This window comes from Protopterus annectens, chromosome 10.part0, assembly GCF_019279795.1.
Source record: "Protopterus annectens isolate FY-2018-M chromosome 10.part0, PAN1.0, whole genome shotgun sequence".
NCBI lineage: Eukaryota > Metazoa > Chordata > Ceratodontiformes > Protopteridae > Protopterus > Protopterus annectens.
This window is the reverse complement of record NC_056744.1, coordinates 944,109,146-944,132,755: the sequence shown is the minus strand read 5'-3', so window position 1 is coordinate 944,132,755 and position 23,610 is coordinate 944,109,146.

Sequence of the window (23,610 nt, the reverse complement as noted above, 5' to 3'; positions counted from 1 at the left end):
AAGAACACACACCAGTATAGTGTAGCCTAACTTAACTGCAGGACAAGTCACCAAAATACTTTAAAGTACATTGCCCCAGCATAACAAAAACATATTCTAGTAATCATCATGCATGGATCATCCGTTCATTTTTAGATGAACTTTTGCTAATTTATGCTTCTGCATGTAAATTTATTATTGCAATTCTAACATGTAACATTTCTGTTTCTTAAAGATGTCTCCCTATGAATTATCAGTTCTTGGGTGTTTAATTAATACAACTAAAATCACAAAGAGAGATACCGCTCACATGCAGACAACAAATGCAAATACAACCAGGATAATGATGACAATATATCTGAGCATTTTATACACTTTTGGAGCTGCGTGCACTGTATTCTAAAGCGTAAGATCCAAAATCCCTTATCAGAAAGTTCTGGGTAAGAGAAGTACCTTGACCTATAGCATTACCATTGCTGATGTTCTGTCAGGCAGTTCCAGATCATGTGAATATAGTCTACACTATGGTAATTACATCTCCACTTTATCTAATGTATAGAATAACCCTTGTATTCTATCCAACAGGCAGTGTTACCATTTCATAATTTACTTGACAAATATAAAGGATAAAGCTGGTATTTTTTAAGAACCTCCGATTGTAACAGGACATATTACCACTTACAGTCTGAAAGTGGTGTCCCCAATCCTTTTCTCAACACATTCTGTGGTTTGTGAAAGAAGATTTACAGGTGTGAGATAATATATATATATATATATATATGTGTGCCTAACTACAGCCATGGTGTATGCAGGTGTTAGATAGCATATACGTGTGTCTAGCTACAGCAATGGTGTATGCAGTTAACCATACTCACTGCCAAACCAAGATCGTTGATGGGGAATTGGAGAAACTAAGGAAAGTGAAAGTTTAGCAGAGCCGCTACCAGTTGTGTCCTTGCACCAAGCTACTCTTCATACATAAAGATCTCTCTGTTCTTATTATACAAGTCTGTTCATTGTGAAGGATTCATGTTGACCTACATTCAGGAATTCACATGAAGTGCTATTCAGCAGAAGATAAATAAAACATAAAAAAAGCCCTTTTGTTGATCTTAGCAGTGTTTTTTGAAGTGGCAATGCCTTTTGTGTTTTCATGTGGAAGGATATCCCCAAGCTGTTCATTTCAACTTTAAGGTTGAACACCAGTGAGGAAAAGTGCAACTTCAAAGATCACCAAAAGTGTTTTTGGCAATTTTTTATAGCAAGTGGCATTTGATGTAAATGCCATTGGTAGAGTGACTGTAGCCCCAGTATAACATATTCTTATATTTTCAATTATCACAATGAGTTAGGGTAAAATCTGTCAGACCATTGGTGGAATTTCAGTCAACTAAAGTCTCATACCTCACTTTTCTTATGTTACTTTGTCTAAAATGTTGTAGTATTATAACTCTGTGCCACCTGGTTCCCACACTGCCTCATTCACATTATTTTCTAATATGCGTCATATTTCTACAGCATTTCCATTCCAGAAATTAACCATAGCAGCCAATGATTCTGCCAGGTCTGAAACAGTTTTTGTAAAGTAGGCAAATCCATACACCAAAAGGTGACAAAACACTAGGGTACTGTTTTCCACACATGCCACCAATTCCTTATGGGACAGCTAAGATGAGTTTCAGTCCCACACAAATTCAAGTGAGTGAGTCTGATGATTCTGCGTGTTGTAAGGATGGTTGCCTTGAAGCAATTCCCTGCATAATAAGAGGACTTTCTGTATCATTAAGACTTTGATGGGTTTACTTTTAGCTAGGAATGATGTGCAACTTCCTTCAGTTAAGAGGGGTCCATTACACATCTTCTAACAACAGAAGAAAATTATGTAAAATCACTTTATACGTGCTATACATGCACAAATATGTGTGATCTAAGGCAATCACCTGGGAAAAATTATGGATCCTTCTTTGCATGCCTCATAAGCTGTACTAACAAGAAGGACAACAATTTCTTGACATTTACATACAGGTAAACAAGTCAAGCTATGCAGATGTCTTTATTATTTCCCTGACATGCATAAGCAGAGTGAGAAGTTACCTCACACAGTAAATTCAGCAAAATAAATCCACCGTTAGTAGGATAAAAAAAGATAGATTTAATGAATATACCACTAGATTTTATGTTGAGCGCTTTCACTCGTCACAGCGAGTTTCATCAGAACACAAAATAAGAAACACTAAGAGTCAGTTTATATACTTAAAATGGCACCAAAAAAGCTCATTCATTTAAAATTGATTCATTCATGTTAAAGATACAATGTCCCCTATGTTAATTGCATAAAAACATACTGTTTATATGATTCAATACACTGCTTAAAATATACAAGTATATAAATATTATGATTGTTTGGAGAAGAATAATTTAAGCATTTAGCATTAGCAATGACTTAATTGAAAGGGAATCATTAATTCCAGGAACTGTAGTGGCATCTGTTAACACTTGCCAGTATAATTCCCTATATAGCAAGTAATTTTTCACATTTCCTCCTCTGGGGTTGTTTTTTACTACTTCTAATATAGCAAACTTAAATTTATGTTCCATTCCATTCTCTACAATGTGCCTAGCAAGGGCATTCTTAGTGTCTTTGCATCTAATGCAGTATAAATGTGAGTATATTCTTTGTCTTAGTTGTCTCTCGGTCTTCCCTATATAAAATGAGGGACAGACCGAACAAAGTGCAATGTATACTAGCATATTAGTCCTACAGTTGCCCTTAGGTAAAAAAATCTTAGTATTACTTCTGTTTTGCAATATTACTAAATTCTTGTCATATATGCTGGAACATTGATTGCAAAACCCACATTTTACTGTGTGCGTGTCACCTCCATTCTTAGTTTTTATATTAATTTCTAACAAATTCTTAATGTTCCTGCCCATTTTGTTTATAAAAATAGGACCTGTTCCTACAATATCTGCTACTGCTTGTTCATCTGTCAGTAGGTGCCAATTCTTAATCATAATGTCTTTAATAATATGACTAAATGGGCCATATTCAATGATACATGCTTTGTTGTAATTACTACTATACTTACTACCTATAGGAACTGGTTCCTTTAAGTTGTTAACTTGTGGGCTGTTAGATCCCAACGTACGAGAATCAAGCAATTCTAATTTATTATTACTTCCTAAGAGTGGTGTATACCTACTGCCCCTTTGACTAATAACATACGTAGAAATGTCATTCATAATTTCATTGTCGTATCCCCTTGCTGAGAATAATGCAGTAATAAATTCTATTTCATTGATCGTATCTAAATAGTTAGAGGTCATTCGGATAGCTCTTATACATTGGCCTTTGAATATATTCCTTTTTACCTTTGTTGGATGAAAACTACTGTAGTCCAAATAAGAATTAGTAAATGTGGCTTTTCTAAATATTCTAGATTTTAAACAACCATCTTCAACACTTACTAAGGTGTCTAAGTAAGGCACCCCTATGTTATTAACTTCAGATGTGAATTTTAAAAATTCACTACTAGAGTTGATGTAAGTTAGAAATTCAGAATATGATGTGTTGTCTCCTTTCCACAATATATATATATCGTCCAAAAATCGGGAGTAATATACTATAGATGAATAATATGGACTGTTAAATATAATATTTTCCTCCCAGTCCAACATAACCAAGTTGGCAAATATGGGTGCGCAAGCCGCACCCATAGCCACACCCCTGGTTTGTTTAAACGTTTCTCCCTCATAATATATAAAATTGTTTTGCAATACTATACTCATTAGCTCAGCCAGTAGGGATATCCTATCCCAGGTCATATCAGTGTGTTTTCTCAAACATCTCGTGAAAGCTTCTATTCCATCTTCTATAGGTATACAACTGAATAAATCAATCACATCGATTGTACCAAATAGAGTGTTTCCATGATGTTCATTAGTGGGATAATTCCTAAGAAATTCCCACGAGTCCTTCACTAGGTGCTTTACCTCCTTATATATAGGTTTTAATAAAGTATCAATAACCACCCCAATAGGGAAGGTCTTAGGTTTACTCCCAGATATAATAGGACGAAATGGGGGATTCTGGATATCTTTATGTACCTTGGGGATCCCTACTATAGTTGCCAAAGTTGGAAATTCCACTATCATGAATTTGTATAAGTCTTCTGAAATTCTTTGTTCAATATAGTATTCTTCGAGATACATATCTATTCTCCTATAAGCTATGTTTATCTCATTCAGAGATATAGTGTCATAGTTGCCTGAATTGTGTAATATATCAAAAATGACAGCACTGTACATGGTGGTGTCATAAAATACGACACCACCACCTTTGTCAGGCTTCATGATCCTGATGTTATTGTTGTTCCGCAACTCATATAAGACATTACGTTCTTCCTTAGACAAGTTGTATTTAGTCTTGCTTTTTCTGATATAAATATTAGCTTTATATATTTCTCTGGTGACACTATTGTCATACATTTGAACTCTAGGGTTACTGAGTGGGATGAAACTGCTCTTCCTTTTTAAAAAGCCTGTATTATTACTAGTCCCATTGTCCTTGTTTCCAAAGGTTAAGGCCAAATTTAACTTCCTTGAAAATTTCTAAACTTCTAGTATGTTGTCAACTACATTAAATTTAGGAGTCGGAATGTATTTCATCCCCTTCGAAAATAAACTAAAATGTGCTTTCTCCAACCTAATATTACTATAATTATAAATGTTAAAGTTTTTGTAAGTATTCACTACATTATTTGTAGTGATAGTATTTTCATCGGAAATATCACTCAATTTCCCATCTGTATCTACTAAATGAGTTGTTAATACTTCATTTTCCATTTTTCTCCTTTCTTCCAATTGCCATGATACATTCTCTTGTTGTTGTAAAAAAAACTCATCATTATTTTCTCCTTTGTCAGCTTCATCTAAATCCTGTGTTTCTCTATTAAATTTTAAACTGTCCCATTTGTAGCTGACATGCCTTCTATAGTGATCCCTGTCTCTGTTCAACTTCCTTTGCTTACGTCAATGCCTTATTAGCCCTAATCTCAGCTGTACTAAATTGCTTGTAAAATAGGGTCTCCCATTGTGAAAAAAGCAAATCCTGCGTAATTAAGTTATTCAATTTCTCTACTTCAGTCAGCATTTTACAAAGTTTAGCATCATTATGTTTGATGAGTAGTCTCATATATTCAAATCCAAACTTATCAAAAAGTGCATTAAATTCCATTTGAACATCCGTATCTATATCTATACCTAGGGGAAATTTATAAAATCTAAGACCCATAGGTACAATGTTAATGGATAAACAAAAATTAAGATAAGAATTATCTAGTATTAGGCCATTAATAACATTCAATTTCTTACCAAAAGCATAAATCAATTCTTTGATAGTACTTTTACCATACTGGTGAGATTCTGTTTTATTCTTCACCACATTACTATCAAATTTGCATTCATAACCTAAAAAGTTCTGTAATGCATTTACTTTATGATCAACCTTCTGGTTGTTAACAGTACCTTTAGGGCGAAAATTCTCGCCAGAAACATGTGCATAAGTCCGAGTGATTTGCGTGTGTTTCGGTCTAGTTCCTACACGCTTCATTTCTTCAGACAAATTTCCGAAGGAAAAGTCAAAAGTAAAATCCGTTGCCACTGTCCTGTTGTTTTCATTATTTACAGCTGCACCAGGCAAATCTATTCCACAATTATGCACTCGCTCCTGTACCTGACCGTTAGGTATACCAGGAGAGGAAGTATTCGGTAGCCCATCGCTACTATTGTTGAAAGTACCTTGGTGGAGTCTGTCATTGTGGAACGGAACAGTACTCGAACCGTTCCTTTCGTTTGTTGTACCAGGGGAAAGAGAATCCTGTAGTCCGGGGATCTTGCTGAAAAACTCCAATATCTTAGTGACCTCACTACATAAAGAAGTGATTTCTGCTCGTAACTGTTCTACTTCAGTGCGATGACCTGGTGAGGTAATCAGAGTCAAACCGTGTGAGGAATCCATGTAGCAACAACTGAATCAACAAAGTTCCATTTGGGTCAACACAGTTCCTCACCTCTTTAAAAACCAAACAGAAGTTGCCTCACACAGTAAATTCAGCAAAATAAATCCACCGTTAGTAGGATAAAAAAAGATAGATTTAATAAATATACCACTAGATTTTATGTTGAGCGCTTTCACTCGTCACAGCGTGTTTCATCAGAACACAAAATAAGAAACACTAAGAGTCAGTTTATATACTTAAAATGGCGCCAAAAAAAGCTCATTCATTTAAAATTGATTCATTCATGTTAAAGATACAATGTCCCCTATGTTAATTGCATAAAAACATACTGTTTATATGAATCAATACACTGCTTAAAATATACAAGTATATAAATATTATGATTGTTTGGAGAAGAATAATTTAAGCATTTAGCATTAGCAATGACTTAATTGAAAGGGAATCATTAATTCCAGGAACTGTAGTGGCATCTGTTAACACTTGCCAGTATAATTCCCTATATAGCAAGTATTTTTTCACATTTCCTCCTCTGGGGTTGTTTTTTACTACTTCTAATATAGCAAACTTAAATTTATGTTCCATTCCATTCTCTATAATGTGCCTAGCAAGGGCATTCTTAGTGTCTTTGCATCTAATGCAGTATAAATGTGAGTATATTCTTTGTCTTAGTTGTCTCTCGGTCTTCCCTATATAAAATGTGGGACAGACCGAACAAAGTGCAATGTATACTAGCATATTAGTCCTACAGTTGCCCTTAGGTAAAAAAATCTTAGTATTACTTCTGTTTTGCAATATTACTAAATTCTTGTCATATATGCTGGAACATTGATTGCAAAACCCACATTTTACTGTGTGCGTGTCACCTCCATTCTTAGTTCTTATATTAATTTCTAACAAATTCTTAATGTTCCTGCCCATTTTGTTTATAAAAATAGGACCTGTTCCTACAATATCTGCTACTGCTTGTTCGTCTGTCAGTAGGTGCCAATTCTTAATCATAATGGCTTTAATAATATGACTAAATGGGCCATATTCAATGATACATGCTTTGTTGTAATTACTACTATACTTACTACCTATAGGAACTGGTTCCTTTAAGTTGTTAACTTGTGGGCTGTTAGATCCCAACGTATGAGAATCAAGCAATTCTAATTTATTATTACTTCCTAAGAGTGGTGTATACCTACTGCCCCTTTGACTAATAACATACGTAGAAATGTCATTCATAATTTCATTGTCGTATCCCCTTGCTGAGAATAATGCAGTAATAAATTCTATTTCATTGATCGTATCTAAAAAGTTAGAGGTCATTCGGATAGCTCTTATACATTGGCCTTTGAATATATTCCTTTTTACCTTTGTTGGATGAAAACTACTGTAGTCCAAATAAGAATTAGTAAATGTGGCTTTTCTAAATATTCTAGATTTTAAACAACCATCTTCAACACTTACTAAGGTGTCTAAGTAAGGCACCCCTATGTTATTAACTTCAGATGTGAATTTTAAAAATTCACTACTAGAGTTGATGTAAGTTAGAAATTCAGAATATGATGTGTTGTCTCCTTTCCACAATATATATATATTGTCCAAAAATCGGGAGTAATATACTATAGATGAATAATATGGACTGTTAAATATAATATTTTCCTCCCAGTCCAAGTTAATGATTCCCTTTCAATAAAGTCATTGCTAATGCTAAATGCTTAAATTATTCTTCTCCAAACAATCATAATATTTATATACTTGTATATTTTAAGCAGTGTATTGAATCATATAAACAGTATGTTTTTATGCAATTAACATAGGGGACATTGTATCTTTAACATGAATGAATCAATTTTAAATGAATGAGCTTTTTTGGTGCCATTTTAAGTATATAAACTGACTCTTAGTGTTTCTTATTTTGTGTTCTGATGAAACTCGCTGTGACGAGTGAAAGCGCTCAACATAAAATCTAGTGGTATATTCATTAAATCTATCTTTTTTTATCCTACTAACGGTGGATTTATTTTGCTGAATTTACTGTGTGAGGTAACTTCTGTTTGGTTTTTAAAGAGGTGAGGAACTGTGTTGACCCAAACGGAACTTTGTTCATTCAGTTGTTGCTACATGGATTCCTCACACGGTTTGACTCCGATTACCTCACCAGGTCATCGCACTGAAGTAGAACAGTTACGAGCAGAAATCACTTCTTTACGTAGTGAGCTCACTAAGATATTGGAGTTTTTCAGCAAGATCCCCGGACTACAGGATACTCGTTCCCCTGGTACAACAAACGAAAGGAACGGTTCGAGTACTGTTCCGTTCCACAATGACAGACTCCACCAAGGTACTTTCAACAATAGTAGCGATGGGCTACCGAATACTTCCTCTCCTGGTATACCTAACGGTCAGGTACAGGAGCGAGTGCATAATTGTGGAATAGATTTGCCTGGTGCAGCTGTAAATAATGAAAACAACAGGACAGTGGCAACGGATTTTACTTTTGACTTTTCCTTCGGAAATTTGTCTGTAGAAATGAAGCATGTAGGAACTAGACCGAAACACACGCAAATCACTCGGACTTATGCACATGTTTCTGGCGAGAATTTTCGCCCTAAAGGTACTGTTAACAACCAGAAGGTTGATCATAAAGTAAATGCATTACAGAACTTTTTTGGTTATGAATGCAAATTTGATAGTAATGTGGCGAAGAATAAAACAGAATCTCACCAGTATGGTAAAAGTACTATCAAAGAATTGATTTATGCTTTTGGTAAGAAACTGAATGTTATTAATGGCCTAAAACTAGATAATTCTTATCTTAATTTTTGTTTATCCATTAACATTGTACCTATAGGTCTTAGATTTTATAAATTTCCCCTAGGTATAGATATAGATACGGATGTTCAAATGGAATTTAATGCACTTTTTGATAAGTTTGGATTTGAATATATGAGACTACTCATCAAACATAATGATGCTAAACTTTGTAAAATGCTGACTGAAGTAGAGAAATTGAATAACTTAATTACGCAGGATTTGCTTTTTTCACAATGGGAGATCCTATTTTACAAGCAATTTAGTACAGCTGAGATTAGGGCTAATAAGGCATTCGAACGTAAGCAAAGGAAGTTGAACAGAGACAGGGATCACTATAGAAGGCATGTCAGCTACAAATGGGACAGTTTAAAATTTAATAGAGAAACACAGGATTTAGATGAAGCTGACAAAGGAGAAAATAATGATGAGTTTTTTTACAACAACAAGAGAATGTATCATGGCAATTGGAAGAAAGGAGAAAAATGGAAAATGAAGTATTAACAACTCATTTAGTAGATACAGATGAGAAATTGAGTGATATTTCCGATGAAAATACTATCACTACAAATAATGTAGTGAATACTTACAAAAACTTTAACATTTATAATTATAGTAATATTAGGTTGGAGAAAGCACATTTTAGTTTATTTTCGAAGGGGATGAAATACATTCCGACTCCTAAATTTAATGTAGTTGACAACATACTACAAGTTAAGAAATTTTCAGGGAAGTTAAATTTGGCCTTAACCTTTGGAAACAAGGACAATGGGACTAGTAATAATACAGGCTTTTTAAAAGGAAGAGCAGTTTCATCCCACTCAGTAACCCTAGAGTTCAAATGTATGACAATAGTGTCACCAGAGAAATATATAAAGCTAATATTTATATCAGAAAAAGCAAGACTAAATACAACTTGTCTAAGGAAGAACGTAATGTCTTATATGAGTTGCGGAACAACAATAACATCAGGATCATGAAGCCTGACAAAGGTGGTGGTGTCGTATTTTACGACACCACCATGTACAGTGCTGTCATTTTTGATATATTACACAATTCAGGCAACTATGACACTATATCTCTGAATGAGATAAACATAGCTTATAGGAGAATAGATATGTATCTCGAAGAATACTATATTGAACAAAGAATTTCAGAAGACTTATACAAATTCATGATAGTGGAATTTCCAACTTTGGCAACTATAGTAGGGATCCCCAAGGTACATAAAGATATCCAGAATCCCCCATTTCATCCTATTATATCTGGGAGTAAATCTAAGACCTTCCCTATTGGGGTGGTTATTGATACTTTATTAAAACCTATATATAAGGAGGTAAAGCACCTAGTGAAGGACTCGTGGGAATTTCTTAGGAATTATCCCACTAATGAACATCATGGAAACACTCTATTTGGTACAATCGATGTGATTGATTTATTCAGTTGTATACCTATAGAAGATGGAATAGAAGCTTTCACGAGATGTTTGAGAAAACACACTGATATGACCTGGGATAGGTAATCCCTACTGGCTGAGATAATAAGTATAGTATTGCAAAACAATTTTATATATTATGAGGGAGAAACGTTTAAACAAACCAGGGGTGTGGCTATGGATGCGGCTTGCGCACCCATATTTGCCAACTTGGTTATGTTGGACTGGGAGGAAAATATTATATTTAACAGTCCATATTATTCATCTATAGTATATTACTCCCGATTTTTGGACGATATATATATATTGTGGAAAGGAGACAACACATCATATTCTGAATTTCTAACTTACATCAACTCTAGTAGTGAATTTTTAAAATTCACATCTGAAGTTAATAACATAGGGGTGCCTTACTTAGACACCTTAGTAAGTGTTGAAGATGGTTGTTTAAAATCTAGAATATTTAGAAAAGCCACATTTACTAATTCTTATTTGGACTACAGTAGTTTTCATCCAACAAAGGTAAAAAGGAATATATTCAAAGGCCAATGTATAAGAGCTATCCGAATGACCTCTAACTATTTAGATACGATCAATGAAATAGAATTTATTACTGCATTATTCTCAGCAAGGGGATACGACAATGAAATTATGAATGACATTTCTATGTATGTTATTAGTCAAAGGGGCAGTAGGTATACACCACTCTTAGGAAGTAATAATAAATTAGAATTGCTTGATTCTCGTACGTTGGGATCTAAGAGCCCACAAGTTAACAACTTAAAGGAACCAGTTCCTATAGGTAGTAAGTATAGTAGTAATTACAACAAAGCATGTATCATTGAATATGGCCCATGTAGTCATTTTATTAAAGACATTATGATTAAGAATTGGCACCTACTGACAGACGAACAAGCAGTAGCAGATATTGTAGGAACAGGTCCTATTTTTATAAACAAAATGGGCAGGAACATTAAGAATTTGTTAGAAATTAATATAAGAACTAAGAATGGAGGTGACACGCACACAGTAAAATGTGGGTTTTGCAATCAATGTTCCAGCATATATGACAAGAATTTAGTAATATTGCAAAACAGAAGTAATACTAAGATTTTTTTACCTAAGGGCAACTGTAGGACTAATATGCTAGTATACATTGCACTTTGTTCGGTCTGTCCTCATTTTATATAGGGAAGACCGAGAGACAACTAAGACAAAGAATATACTCACATTTATACTGCATTAGATGCAAAGATACTAAGAATGCCCTCGCTAGGCACATTGTAGAGAATGGAATGGAACATAAATTTAAGTTTGCTATATTAGAAGTAGTAAAAAACAACCCTAGAGGAGGAAATGTGAAAAATTACTTGCTATATAGGGAATTATACTGGCAAGTGTTAACAGATGCCACTACAGACCCTGGAATTAATGATTCCCTTTCAATAAAGTCATTGCTAATGCTAAATGCTTAAATCATTCTTTTCCAAACAATCATAATATTTATATACCTGTACATTTTAAGCAGTGTATTGATTCATATAAACAGTATGTTTTTATGCAATTAACATAGGGGACATTGTATCTTTAACATGAATGAATCAATTTTAAATGAATGAGCTTTTTTGGCGCCATTTTAAGTATATAAACTGACTCTTAGTGTTTCTTATTTTGTGTTCTGATGAAACTCGCTGTGACGAGTGAAAGCGCTCAACATAAAATCTAGTGGTATATTCATTAAATCTATCTTTTTTCATCCTACTAATGGTGGATTTATTTTGCTGAATTTACTGTGTGAGGTAACTTCTGTTTGGTTTTTAAAGAGGTGAGGAACTGTGTTGACCCAAACTGAACTTTGTTGATAAGCAGAGTGAGAGGATAGCTGTCTAAAACGTGCAATCTTTTGTGGACAGGTCTAGGTCAAAAAGAGGTTCCCATTAAAATTTCATGGAGGTTAAGTGTGCTCCTCTGAATTGCAAATGTTTAACTTTGAGTAGGGGGATATTGCATGTATGGTTTGGAAGCAAGCTTGTTTGTGCTGACTTTGACAGTGATATATTATAGAGCAAGTGACAACATTTAAAAAACTTGTATTAGCACATTTTTCTAAGGTCTCCAATAAAAAGGGTCACTCCAAAATGTTGACTTATGTCATTCACACTCCATAAATAAGGGATCCATTGACAATGTTGTTGGACAGAAGGAGAAGCTGATTCTTGCTACTCAAGAGATGTAAAGAGATGTGATGAGATAATTTAGTGGTGACACTTTCTGAATTCAGAGCTCTTGCCATCTGACCTCCATGGATAAGCCTAGAAATTAACCCATGGTGATCAAGTTCCCAAACCATACATATGTATCTTCCCTTAGAATGGAATATCTCTGTGCATCATGCATAGCATATTCTTGAGCATAATCTATTAGATAAAAAAATGAACCAGAGGATATACAAACCTACCTGATGGTATTTTATCTAGTATTGTGTTAAAAATCACATTTAGATAACTCCAGCAAACGTACTGTAATTCTAGTACCTTCCAATTTGTCATTGGTTGAGAACATCTCCACAGCTGCATTGCAAATAGCATTTCTGTCACTAGCTTCCTGATTCAAAGTCCAGGTGAGGCTTCTTTAAGCAAATATGACAATTCCTGCATTGCTCACAGCAGACCCCCTGCCTTACCACCAAATCAAAAGTGTTATTTTTACAGGTTTACTGAGTTTGAATTTCTGAATAAAACCTACATGTACCTGCATCTTGTGAATGGGCCAGAAGGCACACTTTGATTTGAGGGTTGCTCCCAAGCCTGTGCTATTCCATACAACCAGTATTGAACATTTCTGAGTTGGTACGATCATAGCCACATTGTCTGTGAAAGGGAGTTGGCTATTTATCTATAGCTCTTTTTCTGAAAGGTACGCTGCAACGCCATGGCAACATTAGCAGATAGTCAACTTCAGGAAGGCTACATATTAGCCCTGTTGTTGTTAGCCTTGCAAACTGTATTAAACTGACCAGACTAAGATGCATTGAATTATTCACAATAATATTCAGCTGTATGTATATGACTATTTATTTGGCATTAGTTCTGCAGTATGGTAATTCATTATTAATTCTGTATGGTATTCCACATAGTTAAAAGTACTACCGTTTGTATGATGCAATAATACTCAATACTATGTATTGCAGCAAATTTCTCCACATCTCCCACCCTCCCTCCCTCCAGGCTGGGTGTGGTGCTTTGCTGTATGCAGCCATTACTGAAGCAGAGGAAACTTCTGAAAAATCTCCAAAACCATTACAAATATCAGTTTCCATGTTGTTGCAAAGTAATGATTATAAATGTCGGAATGCAACTTGAATTTTATTAAGCATTAAACTTGAAGTTATTAATATAGTATATTACTACCACCATTAGAAAGAAACTGTGTAACTGTACTGCAAAGCCTGACATACCCAACAAATGATAGTTTCAAAACAAAGTACATCAGATATGATTCTGACATGACAGCAATGCCACATTTTTCACAACAGCCCTGAAGCATTACATTTATACTGTCATGACTAATGCAGGAAAACTGAATGTTGCTTTACATGCTATATGTATACACACACACACACACACACACACACACACACACACACACACACACACACACACACAAACAGATATAAAAAATATTTGCAATCTGTAAGAGAGGATGCTCAGAAAACCAAATTCACTTTTTCCTTGTTTTTCAGCTTGCAGGCTGATTTGTATGCAATATGGCAGCACAGTAGTTCAGAGTAATGGTGAGTGTGGAAGAGAGGTGAAGAAGAGAGTACAGGCAGTATGGAGTGGGTGGAGAAGAGTGTCAGGAGTGATTTGTGACAGACTAGTACCACTAAGAGTGAAAGGGATGGTCTACAAGAGGGTAGTGAGACCAGCTAAATATATATGGGTTGGAGACAGTGCCATTGACAAAAAGGCAGGAGTTAGAGCTGGATGTGGCAGAGTTAAAGATGTTAAGATTTGTACTGGGTGTGATGAGGTTGGACAGATTAGGAATAAGTATATTAGAGGGTCAGCCCAGGTTGGAAGGTTTGGAGACAAAGCCAGAGAGGCAAGATTACTTTGGCTTGGACATGTGCTGAGGAGGGATGCTGAGTATTTTGGGAAAAAGATGCTAAGGATGAAGCTACCAGGTAACAGGTAAAAAAAGAAGGAGGCCTAAGATGAGGTTTATGGATGTGGTGAGAGAGGACATACAGGTGGTTGGTGTGACAGAGCAAGATGCAGAGGACAGGAAGAAATGGAAACAGATGATCCGCTGTGGTGACCCCTAATGGGAACAGCCAAAAAAAGATGATGATTGCAGCACAATGGTGTCTGAGTATTTGCCATTTCACTGCTATTGTGCAATTTTGGAGTTGTTACATATAATTAGCATGGGGTGTGGCAGGTGCAGGAGCAAATATTGTCTTTTTTTTCCGCTATATTTTGATTCTCTGTTTGGACCAATTGATATTTCATGAAACAACAATACCAATATATATATATATATATATATATATATATATATATATATATATATATACACACACACACACACACACACACACACACACACACATGTACATATGTGTGTGTGTGTGTGTGTGTGTGTGTGTGTGTGTGTGTGTATATATATATATATATATATATATATATATATATATATATATATATATATATATATGTATATATATATATATATATATATATATATATATATATATATATATGCTGTGGTGGTGGTGCTGCGGTAGCGGTGTTGCCTCACAGTTAGACGTTGCCCGTTCGATTCTCAGTTAGAGCGTCTTCTGTGTGGCGACATGCGTGAATGGGCATTCCTTCATTGAAGGTTGTGCGTTTGGCCTGGCAAGCCAGCACGTAAAACTCTACTGCCAATCATTAGCGGACCGGAGTTCCACTGTGACGATCCCTAACCGGGAAAAGCCGAAAGACACAAACATACATATATATATATATACATACATAGATATACTTACATATATACACCAGACAAATCCAAAAGCTGCAACACCAACAAAAACTTCTTGAGACAGAGCAGCAAACAGGCATATATACTTACATATATCTCTATAAGGAAAATAAAATACAGTAACTTAGAAACCCACCTGACCACCTGATATTAGCATACCTGTGACATAACTGTTTCCTAGAATGGGTATCCTATTCTGTCAATCTTCTGCCTAATATCTATGTTATGCCATTCACCACAAGTGATGCCCTGTTCTAACATCTGCAAGTATGACTCCTGAAACAGAGGAAGATTTTGGACTGTTTGACAGGCCAACTTGTGGCAAGACTCAGGGCATTCCCAGACTGTATGGCTGAGAAGCACCAAATTTTGAATGCGACAAAATCTGAGACAAGGAATCCTAACGTGTATATCATACCCACTGGAGTGTGACTTCACTCTGTCTGGCTCATACAACCATACAGGGCTACTACAAATTCAAATGGAAACTGTGAAGACATTTTGTATACCAAGACACGTTTTATCACAGATCATATTTCTATACAGTTCCATTTCCTTTTTTGTTAACATAAAGGGAAAACTTCTGGAAATGTGATATCAGGATAGACCACTTTCCCATAGTTCTCTCTCTGCCTTTTTTTATTTTACTATTTTTTTTCCTTATTTAATGGTAATAATCTTTGAATGTGATAATACAGTTGTGGTTTACACATCTTTAAGGCAGAAATTTATTCATGGGACACTAATAGAAGGGTCACTGAACAAATCAAATGATGTAATAATATCTCAGAGCATGCTTTATTTTAAACTTGTGTGAGGTAATGCATGTCCCCTAAGTTAGGGGCTATATGTGAGGAAATAAGTTTAGGTAAAATCATAACAGTCTGAGAGAGGTAGTTCTGGCCTCAACCCATCTGATAAATGCATACATTCCATACATATAGCCATACACAAAATATAGCATGCTGGAGTGCAACTGTGGTGCAAATAGCTGTCAAGTATGTAGATAACATGCAGCTTGCTCACAGCCTATGCCTATAAGAGGGGATATACTTTTGTCCTATAATTCAGTTTACAGAGTTTAGTTCGGTTGATCCACATTTGCAAATTAACCCTAACTTATGCCGACCTGTCTCAGTCCACCTTTTTAAGCTTTGATGGGCCCTTTCTTTCCTCAAAAGTCAGTAACAAGCATGAATGAACTAAAACCATTTAGTAACAGCAAGGATGATCTCAAATTGATAAGAAAGGCAGTTGTCAGTGTACTTTAATGTGACCTTTTCAACATTAGCCTGTTTCACTGGTAAGATATGACATTTGATAATATTTGTCTGATCACTTATGAAATGATTGGGAACGTGTGAGATAACATTTTCGTTACTATCTACATATGTCAAGAGGCTTCCTGCAGACAGTGGTATTTAGCAATGGGTAATGCACAGGAACAGAGTACAAGGCACCATAATTTAATTAAATACTGATATATTTCAGATATTATTTCATATACTGACAATTATGCACTCACAAGAAAAACATGGAGGCATATATATATTACTACTGTAGCAGGTGACTCAACAAACTGAGAATTAATGCTGCAATGTGATTATCACTTTTTTCTTTCATTTTTAATATACTAGCATGCGTTATCCATATTTCATTAAGTATCACACAAGGAAGGCAGGTATGATCTTCTCACAACATGAGATTGCAGGTTATAAAATCCTGCAACAGCAGAGACTAGGACACAGAAAAAACAAATTTAGTATTGGAGAAAATCACATCCTCATTTATGCTCTGAGCACATATTGAAAGTGTTGTTTTGATAAGGGGGGGCAAAATATGTAGGGAAACCTAAGGCTGAGAATCAAGTAATGGCTGGCACTAATGCAGTAGATGGATGGAGCCACACTTTGGCACAGTGTAGGAAAAGACCAAATGATGTGATGGGACATGTCAGGGGAAAAGCTAAGCAGAATACAATTGATTATAGCAGCACTAATGGTGAGCCTTTTGCACTCCAACCTTTAATGGTGATAATCTTCTCTCTATAGTGGGTAATGATTTGGATGCAGATGGCATTAATACTTTCAGATCCCTGCAACAACCACAGTTAAGACAGTGTGAAGGTTAGTGTCTAGCTCATTTTAATACATTATGCTAAGCTGTGCTTGGCATGACATCTGTGCACATCTCACCCTTATATATTTCATCAGCAAACATGCTATCAACTTCAGGTGCTGTACAAAGTCTACAGAGAAAGCATGATAAGTGTAGTCATCCAATTTATATGTACATGTAATTCCACCTGTCACGTGTTATGTTAACTACATCTTGTTGTATTTCTTCTCAGGAGCAACCCCAGAAACAGCCACAGTCTTTGCATTAACATAGTAGGCTGATAACAGAAAGGCTGTCAACAATGATTCCATATCTGTCATACTCATGACACAGCCTGAGGATAGTCACAAACAATTGCAAAGTGGACTGGCAGGGCCCACTACAACCACAGCAGGTGGATAACTCCTTAGACAGGGACATGGGCTCAAACACTCAGCAAATTAGGGCATGTCATTATGGTGCTGGGGGAGGGGGTAACACTCACAGCTCATTACCTGCTTAGACTGAACCCCTTGATAAAGAGACTACTCTTTCCCATGTAACCATACCTCCTGTCATAACTACACAGTTAACTCCCATGACATGCAAGGCATTGTCTGCCCAGCAGCAGAGGTGATGTGACTTAGTGCACACCCAGGCTTCTGCCACTGAGAGTCAGGTGGAGATGGTTAGATTATTGCAGGCTATACATGAGGAATTTCATCAGTACATGGGAGTGGTGGAGGCCAGGAACAGTGTCATGATGATTCCTATGTGCAGTTGGATTGCACACGCAGCATGCATGTTTGCTCCCACACGAACACTCATAAAGGCTTACCAGACCCAACTGGGACATAACCATAGAACTGTCTGCATGAGTGGTGTACATTTAAAAAAAGTGCTGCAGGCTCTCATGTGGATTTACCCAAGACAAAGGCAGACAGGTGTCATTAGACTTCCACAACATGTTGCAGAGCCCCTCAGCCAAGGTCTACATCCTGGAGCAGGGTTATGTCAATGTCAAAAGGTTCCCTGTACTCAGTAGAGTCTATCACTGGAGCTACTCAGCGTCAAGCATATATGATAGCATTTGTTCATGATCACTGGAACCATACTATTTTTAGGGAACAAAATGTAACATAAATTTTAACGTCAGTAAAAGGAAAACAGTACTCACCCAGTAGTCACTTTTCAGACATGGCCAATGCTGCACTTCTTATTGGTATCTGAAAACCAGTAAAGAGGCAATACTGCAGGACAAGAGAAAAAAATGATAAAGAGAGAGACTGAAACTTTTTTCCAATGCAGGCAATCTGAGTACATTTAACATTTATCATACTCTCTACGGCATACTACAGTGAAAAATAACAGTATAGCCCTAACCATATTTCATAACACCCATTTTTATGCATTCAGTTCAAATGCTGCCAGTATAATTAGTACTTTTTTCACTTACCCCTTCATAATCCACACATGAAAACTGCAGAAATACTAATGAAAGGTAACATTTTTTGATGATCAAAAATGTCTGTTGTATAGTTTCAGCTAGCTATGCACCACTTAGCACAGCCCACAAATAACCCTGCATGCATGAAGTATTATCTTTGGGATTTTTTTCACTTTCATTAAGTGAATGCGATGATCAATAGTTGTGGACTAGATATAGCCCCTTCCCCTGCAAAGCTATATAACATGCATGAGCTTGCCAAATGGGTCACCATGCTACTGCCACTGGCTGGCCATTGTCTCTATCATCACTGGTGGAAGGAATGATAGAGGGAGCTGCACTGTCTGTCACTATTTGTGACTGGATGTGTTGGTTATGCACTGCACCAGTTTATGACTATGCTGTGCAGAATGCAGCAAGCAGTAAACATCCTGCATGCAATAGCAGGATCATACTGACAGGTATCTATGGACTCATGCATGCAATGGAAATAGGCGTTGAGCAGGTCAGACACTCACTCAATGTCTGTCTAAGTCTGGGACAATGTTGAAGTGCTCCTTGTCAGCTACCTGGGGATTATGCATTTGTGTCACTCCCCAAGATTCAAGTGGGTAGTCTGTGTCACCTACAAAACAAAGGAGTGGGGGTATAACAAAAAATGGGGTTGATTACTCAAACTACCTATATCACTCCACAATTACTAAAGTATATATATGGTTAGGAACATTAAAATGCTGCATTTGCCAGTCAGGTGATAGGGAGGTATTCTTTCATTCAGAAAGTGGCAGTACAGTGAGCTTGCATGCCAAATATGGGAATCAAAAGCACTGCCTGGCTGCTGGGCTTAAACACTGGGGATGCACCCTCATGAATCACACAGTATGGAGTGAGACCCCTTTCTGTTCTGGTACCCATCCCTTGTGATTCAGATGATCAATGTGAGGTTCTAATGGCAATATGGGTTTAATCAATTGCATCAAGCACTTCAGAAAAGCATGTCATCCCATATAACGCATACATGGAACTGGTTGATTATGAGGTGACACTGGGAAATAAATGTAGTGATCTATATCTGCTAAAAGTATCTCAAGAAACTGCTAAATTACCATCAAGGCAGAAGTCTGTGAGATATCCAGTATGTCCTAAGCATGTCTGTAGAAGGTCCCTTTGTCATGTATAATGATATATAAAAGCCATGCATCCCCCTAGTCCCTGAAAACTCTAAACCTGTCCATGATACCCTGATCAGGAAAGTTCAGAATGTTTAGCCTTTGCCTATATTTTTGCCTTCTCAGCCAGCACCCTGCATAGCATGCCTGCTTTTGGCACAATGGAGATGAGCATCTCAAAACAGGAAGAAGCTAAGCTGGAAGCAAATTTCAAGCAGATTTGTGGATTTCAAAGTGGATAAAAAAGGTGTGGCTTGGCTTTTGTAAAACCTTATTTGCACTACACAGATGCACAAAAAAAAACAACTATGACTCACACAAAGACATACTTTTTTTAGAATTCTCACTCTTGAGATGGTTGAAAAGACTGCCTGACCAATAGACATCGTGCAACTATATCACATTAGTATGTCAGACAAAAAGAACAGTAAAGGGATGAGTAAGAGATACGATTGAAGATGTTATTGGAGGGTGGTAATGTGGAGACACTGAATACACAGAAAAATCTTGGTGGTAGTTTTTCTTTGATGACAGTGGTTTCCAGTGTTGCAGTTAAGGATTAGTTTACTTCAATTTGTCAAGGGTCACATTTTGAGTGTCACATTTTTGCACCTACTTCAACAGTTATGCATTCCTGTGAAACAGCACCGACTGACTGAGGAAATGTCTGTGATACAGTTTATGAAGATATGGACATTTGTATTTCAAGGAGGTATTTCACTACTTACAATTAGACTAATATTGTGATATCAAACCTACATTTCCATTTATTTCAACATGGTTTTAGCTTTGTGCCAGTGAGAATTAAGTCTGCAAATCTGATTGTTCATTTAAAACTTTTTCAAGGAAGTTACATTTTGTTCTAATATTTGATTGAACATTTTAAGAATGAAACAATGGTTAGCTTGTTTCAGTGAAAGTCAATACACTGTATCTTTAAACTTGTTTTATTCATTTCCTATGTGATCCTATTCAGTTTCCTATTGAAATGCTGACATACCACCAAAATAAAATTAAAAAAAAAAGACCGAAACTGAAGAAGAGTGAATCTCCAACATCACTCTTCAACTTTAAACTTTTTTTTTGCAAGGGAGCAAGTCCCCCACAACTCCAACTTTTAAATGCCAATGCTGAGATTACCATACTTTGGAGACAAGGGAATATTCCAAGAAATGGCCATCTCCAAGAGAGTATATGTAAGTCCATTTTTTCAGCCACTCTCAATGTTTCTGCATTCACTCTAGAGTGTCCCAACACTTCAAAAGGTTACAATCCTATTCATCCAGGCTGTGTTTGCAAATGGTCCATAGAGATCAGTGCACTACCACAGCAATCAATTATAAATAATTAAATTAAATAAAGAGTTTATACAATCCAATACTGCATCCCTCTTTAACAGCTATTTGAAAAGCTGTGTGAAATTGATACCAGGACAAAACAATCAAAACAATGACATAAAGTGTTTTGAGATATCTCCTGAAAAAACTTGTTTTTCAAACTGCAAACTGGGTGCTATAATAGAGTCTCCGGCCAACAGGGAGATCCTCCAGCAGGGCCTAAATGAGACTGATGCATGGTGTCAAAGCCATGGTCTCACACTAAATGCAAAAAAATGCGTAGTAATCCCCTTTGGAAAAAACAGAGTACCCACAAACTGCAACATAGGAGGTAATCCCCTGAAATCTGAAGAAGAAATAAGGGATCTAGGGACCCAAGTAGATAGTCAGCTTTCCTTTGATAACCATGTTGCCAAAGTGGTTAGAAAATCCTTCTATGTGATCCATCTGATCATGAAAGGGTTTGCATTAAGATCTAAGGATGTAATGGTGCCCCTCTACTCTTCCCTCATCAGACCCATTATTGAGTACAATGCACCAATTGGAATGTACCTGGCTAGACATCTCCAGCAGCTGGAGAGACCACAAAGGTACCTAACCAAAAGGATTACTGGCCTCAAACAGTTGCCCTATGCAGCATGATTGAAAAAGCTAAGACTGTTCTCTGTTGCATACCGCTTTCTCAGAGGCGATCTCTGTCTAACGTACAGAGCCATGTCCAACCCAGAATTGTTGAACATGCTCCATCTTAGCAAACCCAAATCTACTCGAGCTACACGCTCTAGGGATATAAACATCAACACAACAATGAATAGCACATGCTGGAGGGATAGATTCCCTTCGCAGAGACTTCCCTTACTATGGAACAGGGTCCTGATTTACATAAGACAGAGCCCCTCACTATCACTCTTCAAGAGGAACATTGATGAGTGGATGGGTAACAGAAAGTTCACACCGGGGATCACACCAACAGCACTACTAGATAGGGGCCAAGGGTACTAGCTGCTAGTACAAGGGTCTAGGGAACTACTAAAGGGGCAGTGAATAACGCACAACATGGCTGGGCTAATATATGCCTTTGGGCAGATAGCCCAGTACCAACCTATGAACCTATAAACTCCTTGTCAACTGTTAAGATATTATAGGTGATGAAGCCAAGAAAGGGGGTTGGGATTGTTTTTAGGGAGTTTGCCAAATATTGTGCTAAAATATTTAATATATTAATAGAATGAAAAGCATATATGATTGTTTCTGAAAATGAAATTAGTATTGCATATTAAAACTGATTGTATTTTAGTGATTTGTAATAGAACAATGCATTTGGCTGATAGTGGCAGCTAATGTTTCAAAAACAGAACTACTGGCAATATTTCCTGACAGGAAACTTAAGGGTTATTTTATGACAAGGAATATACATTAAAGGACTTATGACAATTTGTTTTCAACATGTTAATATAGATCTGATCTTATTCTGGTTACATTTGAAATAAAGCATTTATTTACAGTACTTCAAGATTTGGGTGTGCAATGGTTTCTTATAGCCATTTCTATGTTTTCTGCACTTTCTAACAAATAACTTTTCCTTAAATATTGTTTTATGGAGGTAGTTTTAAATAACAACTCATTTATTTTGAAGAGGAATATTAAAAACAGGTGTCAGAGGTGGCAATGAATATAGCTGTTGCACCAGTGTTTGTCAACATAATAACATGGTTTTAAGAACAGCATTATGTGTTTAATTCATTGTTTTAGAGGTACATAGATTTGAACATATGCCTTTTTTATGATGTTTTTATTTGTGTTCAGCAGATATTAGTGAATTGAGAAGATTTACTGAATATTTGAATAGCAACACACCTATTTCACATTTTACACTTAATTTTGATTTTGAAACAACTCATTTTCTGATTGTATAGATGGTAAGAGATGACAAAATTGAATATTAAGAATAGTATAAATATATACATATATATATATATATATATATATATATATATATATATCAAGGAAGGTTTCAATTAAAACATGTATTTGTATTTTACCAATTATCATCCATTAGCCCAAAATGTAATTTAGTAAAAAGGCAGATGATAAGGGTATCCAGGTTGACCTAAAATGATGAAAGGTTTCACACAGAAATTATAAACTTGAAGAAGTTATTGTGAGAAATTGTATACCCCATTACCATGTTGAATATTATACAGGAGGATGTAATCATGGGTAGAGACACTAGGTTCAAATCCGTTTTGAAAATGGAGAATAATAGTTTATAATAAATGTCCATAGCTATAACAACTATATG